Here is a 6,000-nt window from a genome sequence, read left to right on the forward strand (position 1 = left end):
ACAGGCCTCTGTGATGAAGTAGCTATCTAACCTGAAGAACTGTCAAGCAAATGCAGACTTCCCAAGCCATACATTTTTTAAAAACCATGTACACATATACACAGGTCATTTTAGTTGAATTTCACCAAAGTCTGGTCTAGTTAACGAGAGCTCTGCATTAGAGTCAAGACTAACAACCTTTACAATAAAACTGTTTAGCAGGATTCTCTAAAAGAGCTGTTAGCCATCCTTACAGGTCTCAAATGACGCTTCTGCAGAGCTCTAGCTTTGGGACTTCAAATTCCGATACATTATTTGGAGACTGAACTTCAAGTTATCCCTCTCCACGAACGTTTTGCAAAGGACAGAGAAGCCAGAATACACCCCCCATCGCTACTTGACTCTGCCTAACACTCAGGCAAGACTTCAGGATAGATCTCATAATAATGCAGGATCAGCAAAGCAGACTAAGAAAGCGAAGCCAAAACCACACAGCCTTCCCTATCTTCAGCGGCTGGCACGCTCAACCTTAGGACACTCGCTTCCTAAAGAACCTCGAGTCTATACCCACCCAAGGTGCTGCCATTCTCTCGTTCCCAGAGCAGCGAGACCAGCACGCCCCCACAGGGATCCCGGGGCAGGGAAAAGAAAACTGCAGAACCAACCCACGATTTCTCCAACTAAGAAACAACGCGTATCAATCCTCCCACTGAGCACCGAATAGATCTCACGTGGAGAGAGACCTGTTCCAGGATCCTGACCAGCCACAGACTGTCTACTGGGCGGGCTCCGGATGCCCCTAGAGCCCCCTCCTACCCCGAGCCGACCCAGTAGTGCCTGCTGAGCTGCGCCCTCCATTCGAGATCTCCCGGAGACCCTCTAACTCGCCCTGTCGCCCCCTTAAAGACTGGAGACCATGCCAAGGTACCGCCCCCCTCTGGGCAAAGCAGAAACCCCAGTAAAGACACCGGTCTCCGCCGAACACCCTTCCGTCGCGAGCAGCCCACCAAGGCGGCCCGGCCCCTGTAGGACGCAGACACATCGCCCTCTCGCCCGGAGACCCGGATAAACAGAGCCCCCTCCCCCGAACCCTAATACGCTGCTTTGTCACCCAGGGATGCGAAACACTCCCGCTCAAAGGACCCCCAAGACCCCAATGATGTGCCCCTTCAGAGACTTAGGACCTGCAAAACTGAATTCTCTGCCCCCACGGAGCCTGCGACCACGGTAAGAGGACCCCTTGTTCCGGAACCCCGCTACGCCACCTCCAGGAACCCCAGGACCCTGATAAATCTCCCTTGACCCCGAAGTGGGACCCTCTGCGCCACCGCCCACCCCCATGCCAAGCTGGAAGAGCCCCAAGACCCCCCAGTAAACCGCCCCCTCGCCTCAGGAGCCCCGGCACCCGCCACACCGCCCTTGGGCGCCCGCACTCGAGTCCCACCCCGCCGCCTCCTGCCCCCCGCACTCCCGAGCCCCGCCAAGCCTCGCGCCCACCAGGCAGCGCCGCGCAGCCCGCGGAGCCGCCCCCGTCGGGAGCCAGTCCGCCCCGGCTGCTCCGAGTCCCCGCTCCCCGACCGCTCCGCAGCCGAGACGCGCTCCGGGCTTCCTTACCTGGGAGCGCCGGAGGGCGAGCGGACCGAGGAGCCCTGAGGAAAAGAAGGCGGCGGCAGGGAAGGGGCGGCCCAGGCCTGCAACTGCCGCAGCTCTACCCTCTCCGCGAGGAAGCGCTTGTGTGAGGAGAGCCCTCCCGCTTCGCGCGCAACCGGGAGACGAAGCTACAGCCGTGCCCGCCGCTCTTCCCGCGAGATCCCAGCCACGGCGAGGGGCGGCCGCGGCGGCTCGAGTGACAGCCCGGAGAGCCTGTCGGCGGCGGCGCAGGAGGCGGGACTCGGAGTCCATTGTGACCAGTTGTAAATTAGAAAAGGTGATTCGTCCCGCCCACAGCCTCTCCCCTCCCCCGCCCCTCACAATTAACTAGGGGCAAAAGTAGCCGTGACCTTAAATAGAGGCGGTGGCAGATCGCGGCAAGTTGTCTCGGTTGGCAAGGCTGGGCTCGTGTCTGGTCCTGTTCAGCCTCCGTGGACCCACCTGGTTCAGGGAAGAAGCAGGTCTTCACACTAGTGTAGGCTGAGGCGCCGTTACCCTTGGTTACAGCATGGCCCGAAGTGCACAGAAGGTTCTCACCTTCCTTGTTGAAGGCGCACCCTCCTGGGGTTACCCGGGTGTAAACCTTCCCCCCATCTCGCTTCTCTTCCCTCTCTGCCTCAAACAGGGCGCCATTGTTGAGATGCCCGTGTTTTCCAAACCCCAAGTCGGGACATCTGGTCTGACAAAGGACTCTCTTCTGATTCGTGCATTGATTTCTACTTCAAGCCTTCTAGGAGAGTAAAACGTAAATCTCACTTCAGTCCCAGTATAACAAATTCCAAAACTGCATGAAAATTCACATCACTGTAGACCCCAGTGTCTGGTACACGCAGGGCACTGAATAAATGTGAAAGGAATGAATGAAGAATGTGATATGTGAATATTTGAAATCTGGAACTGCCCCAGAAAATTCGGGCTTTCTTAGCTTTTTTCTCTGCAATGACCGCCAGTCTCCTCATTTATGATGAGGAGTCCAATCACTCCATTTTTATGCCTATCCTGTAGCCTTCATTCATCTTCCCGCCCTCCTTCCGTTGCCCACAGCAAGAAGCGCCCTTTCTCCTCATCAAGGTTAACCCCGGCACCTGTGCACTGGATCTCAGCCATTCCCATATTCTGTTGAATCATCTATCCCTTCTTTCCCCACTATCAATTTTCCCTCTAATCTGGCTCTTTTCTCCTACAAACACACTCAGTCCCCTCCAACCTTTGAACAGAACAAAACCACCCTACCTCTTCCACCCTCTAAAGCTACTCTCTCTCTTCTCAGAATCACATTTTCTTGAGAGACATTAAAGTATGTTTGCTGTCTCTACTTTCTCATCTCTTATTTTTCCCACTACAATGTTGCTTTCACCCACACAGTCTGCTTTTCTCTCAATGGTCACAAAAGACCTCTTTCCTAATGGGCAAATATTCTATTTTTGGGCATCTTTCCCAACGACCTCTCTGCAGCTTTTGACAATGCTGGCCATCTCCTCCTTGGGTGCCTGCCTAACTACATTCTTCTCATTCCCTAGCTATTCCTCTGACTTTGGGGGGGAAGGGGGAGGTCCCCTTTCCTGGTCTGAAAATGATTATGTATTGATCTTTCCTTATCTTATAACCATATCTTGTCCATAATAAGAAAAATGGCCACACATAGTTGTACACTTCGAATGCCAGTAAGTGGGTTAGAAGAGGCCAGAGGAATGTGACATGTGACTATGAGGCTGGGTCTTAAAACAGTACTGTGGCCCATACAAATGCAGGACAGAAATGGAGGCCTTTCAGAGAAAAATAGTGTGAACCAAGCACAGAGGAAAGGACGTGGGCCAAGACTGGCTATGGGCTGACCAGTTTGGTTGACGGAAGATTCTTGCAGAACAGCAGTGGGAGGTAAGATTAGAGAGGACTCAATTTTTTTTTTTTTAAGATTTTATTTATTTATTTGACAGAGAGACAGCCAGTGAGAGAGGGAACACAGGCAGGGGGAGTGGGAGAGGAAGAAGCAGGCTCCCAGCGGAGGAGCCTGATGTGGGGCTCGATCCCAGAACGCCGGGATCACGCCCTGAGCCGAAGGCAGACGCTTAACGACTGAGCCACCCAGGCGCCCCGAGAGGACTCAATTTTAAAAGGTCTTCCAGGGGCGCCTGGGTGGCTCAGTCGTTAAGCGTTCTGGTATCGAACCCCACATCAGGCTCCTCCGCTAAGAGCCTGCTTCTCACTCTCCCACTCCCCCTGCTTGTGTTCCCTCTCTCGCTGGCTGTCTCTCTCTGTCAAATAAATAAAATCTTTTTTAAAAAATAAAAATAAAAAAATAAAAGGTCTTCCAAACCAAGCCAAGCCGGTTCAACTTGGTTCTGTGTTACATAGGGAGCCAGAACCAACCCTGACCTTTGTAGGGTCCACAAAAAGGCTACATGTAGAAGACCACAGCGAAATGTATACATATGTAAAAGTTATAAAACAAGCTAACAAACTGTGAAATTTAATATATATGTATTAAAGGATACTTGTGTGTATATATATATATATATATGCATATATAAAAGATATATATCCTTTCACCTTGAAAATATACTTTCAATACAACTTGGAAGACTAGGTTTGGACTTTGAATTCTGGGACTTCTCAGAGTTCCTTGCTAGAACAGGAACAGCTGGTTTCCGCACAGAGCAGCCTTCCCCACTTCGCTTCCCACAGCCAGTTAAGCCCCACACTCCATGGGCACTCCAGCCCACACGTCCACTTTTCCCTTTACAGAACTGCCATTTCTTGGCCACTCCACAGGTCCAGGAGTACATATCAGAAGATCTAGGAGAGAAGCCCACATAGGCCCTGGAAGTGGGCTCACAGCCATTTGGGCAGAGCATTCTGGCTTCTGGGTACCCAGAGCGAGGTCTGAAGAGGTGAAATTGGCTCCAGATGGACACATTCCTTTGGCTTGATGGCCTCCAGCTCAGTATGTAGGAATGCAGCTGGAGAAGGGCCAGAACAGAGCCCCTTAAAGACAGGCCCCTCCCACCTGTCCCTAAAGGTGGTACCAGCACAGCCACCGAATTTCTTTAGGAGGCTAATGACATATATAGTAGGTCTGTATCTTGAAGTATAAATCTATGTGTTTTCTAAGTTTCCTACCTCCTCTTCTCTTGCACTGGTATCTTAATGGCAGGAATATTCCAGAAAGACAGCTCTTCTTAACTCTGTGGCTATGTGGCATCTTCTCTCTAATGCACAGTTGCATAAATTATACCATTGTATGATTCCATTATCAATCAGTATATCAGAAACCTGGGTTTCTCTAAATGTGAGAAAAGAGAAAAGCTACAAAGCCCTTTTAGCCTGGACTACAGCTTGGAACACTTACATTCGACTTCTAAATGAAAGTGCTTTGGAAGTAGAAGCTCTTGAAGAGGCCGTATGTGAAGGGTACACAGGCAGGATGAGTATTGAAAAGGCACTAAAGCCACTGCAGACAGGGGCACCCCTCTCACCATCTGTCTCTGTGGCACGATGCTTCACTCTGTGGCCTGACAGTCACGCTCTGTCTCCCAACCTCTCCCCATCTGGCCCCAAGTGCTCCCTTCCTCACGTCGTGCACTCAGGGCTGCCAAGCAGCCAGAGCCACCATGGTCTCTGTTTTTGAGATCCAGGAGAAGAATTCTGCCCATGAATCCTCGCATCCCTTGGTGGTACTGCGGGTGATTTCTGCAGGGCGCTGGCACTTGCTTGATCCTAGGGTTGGAGTCTGCTCACAGCTTCACTCTTACCATCTGTGGCTGGTCTTTGCCAACCAGCAGTAAAGCAGAACCAGCTAGCTTCTCACTCAGCTCTTGCCATCTGCTGCCTGTATCTGACCTATCCGTCCAGGTGAGTGCAACCAAACACTCCTATCCCTGTTCTGAGTCCATCCTTACTGGTGTCCCACTCTCTGAGCACCCCCTGGGAAAAGCTACCTCCCGGCCATTGCATATTCATGAGGGACATAGAAGACAGCATTCTTTGAGAGGCTGGAAGAATGGGTCTCTCTCAGACCCAAACTCCGTTCCGTCCTTGTACAGCTTCTGGGGGGAGCACCTATCTGGTTAGCTTGGAAGGCTGCAATTCTGCATAAATTACCCCAAGAATGAAGGGGCAGTATTCATCTGTCCATTTGCTGACCACGTACTAAACCTCTGACTTCGGTTTGTTTTTTTGCAGATACCCAATCACAAAGGCAGAAAAATCAAGAAAGTTGTAGTGGTTTTAAAATATGTCTACAAATTCTACAAATACACATCCCTTCAACAGGGAGAGCTTAATTCCCCTCCCCCTAGTATGGCCCAGACCTAGTGATTCACTTTGAGCAAAGAGACTATGGCAGAAGTGACAACGGATGACTCCTGAGAC

General features: G+C 51.4%; 1 protein-coding gene across 1 annotated transcript in view; it reads right to left on the reverse strand.

Moving 5' to 3' along the window:
- Window positions 1-1,796, reverse strand: part of GLCE (glucuronic acid epimerase) — a 109,281-nt gene extending 107,485 nt beyond the window's left edge. Inside the window, exon 1 of the mRNA XM_045810609.2 lies at window positions 1,594-1,796. The gene's annotated coding sequence lies outside the window, so the exon portion shown is untranslated. The remainder of the gene's footprint in view (window positions 1-1,593) is intronic.
- Between the last annotated feature and the right edge of the window lie 4,204 nt (window positions 1,797-6,000).

This window comes from Ursus americanus, chromosome 28, assembly GCF_024610735.1.
Source record: "Ursus americanus isolate L20-20 chromosome 28, mUrsAme1.1.p, whole genome shotgun sequence".
Classification (NCBI taxonomy): Eukaryota; Metazoa; Chordata; class Mammalia; order Carnivora; family Ursidae; genus Ursus; species Ursus americanus.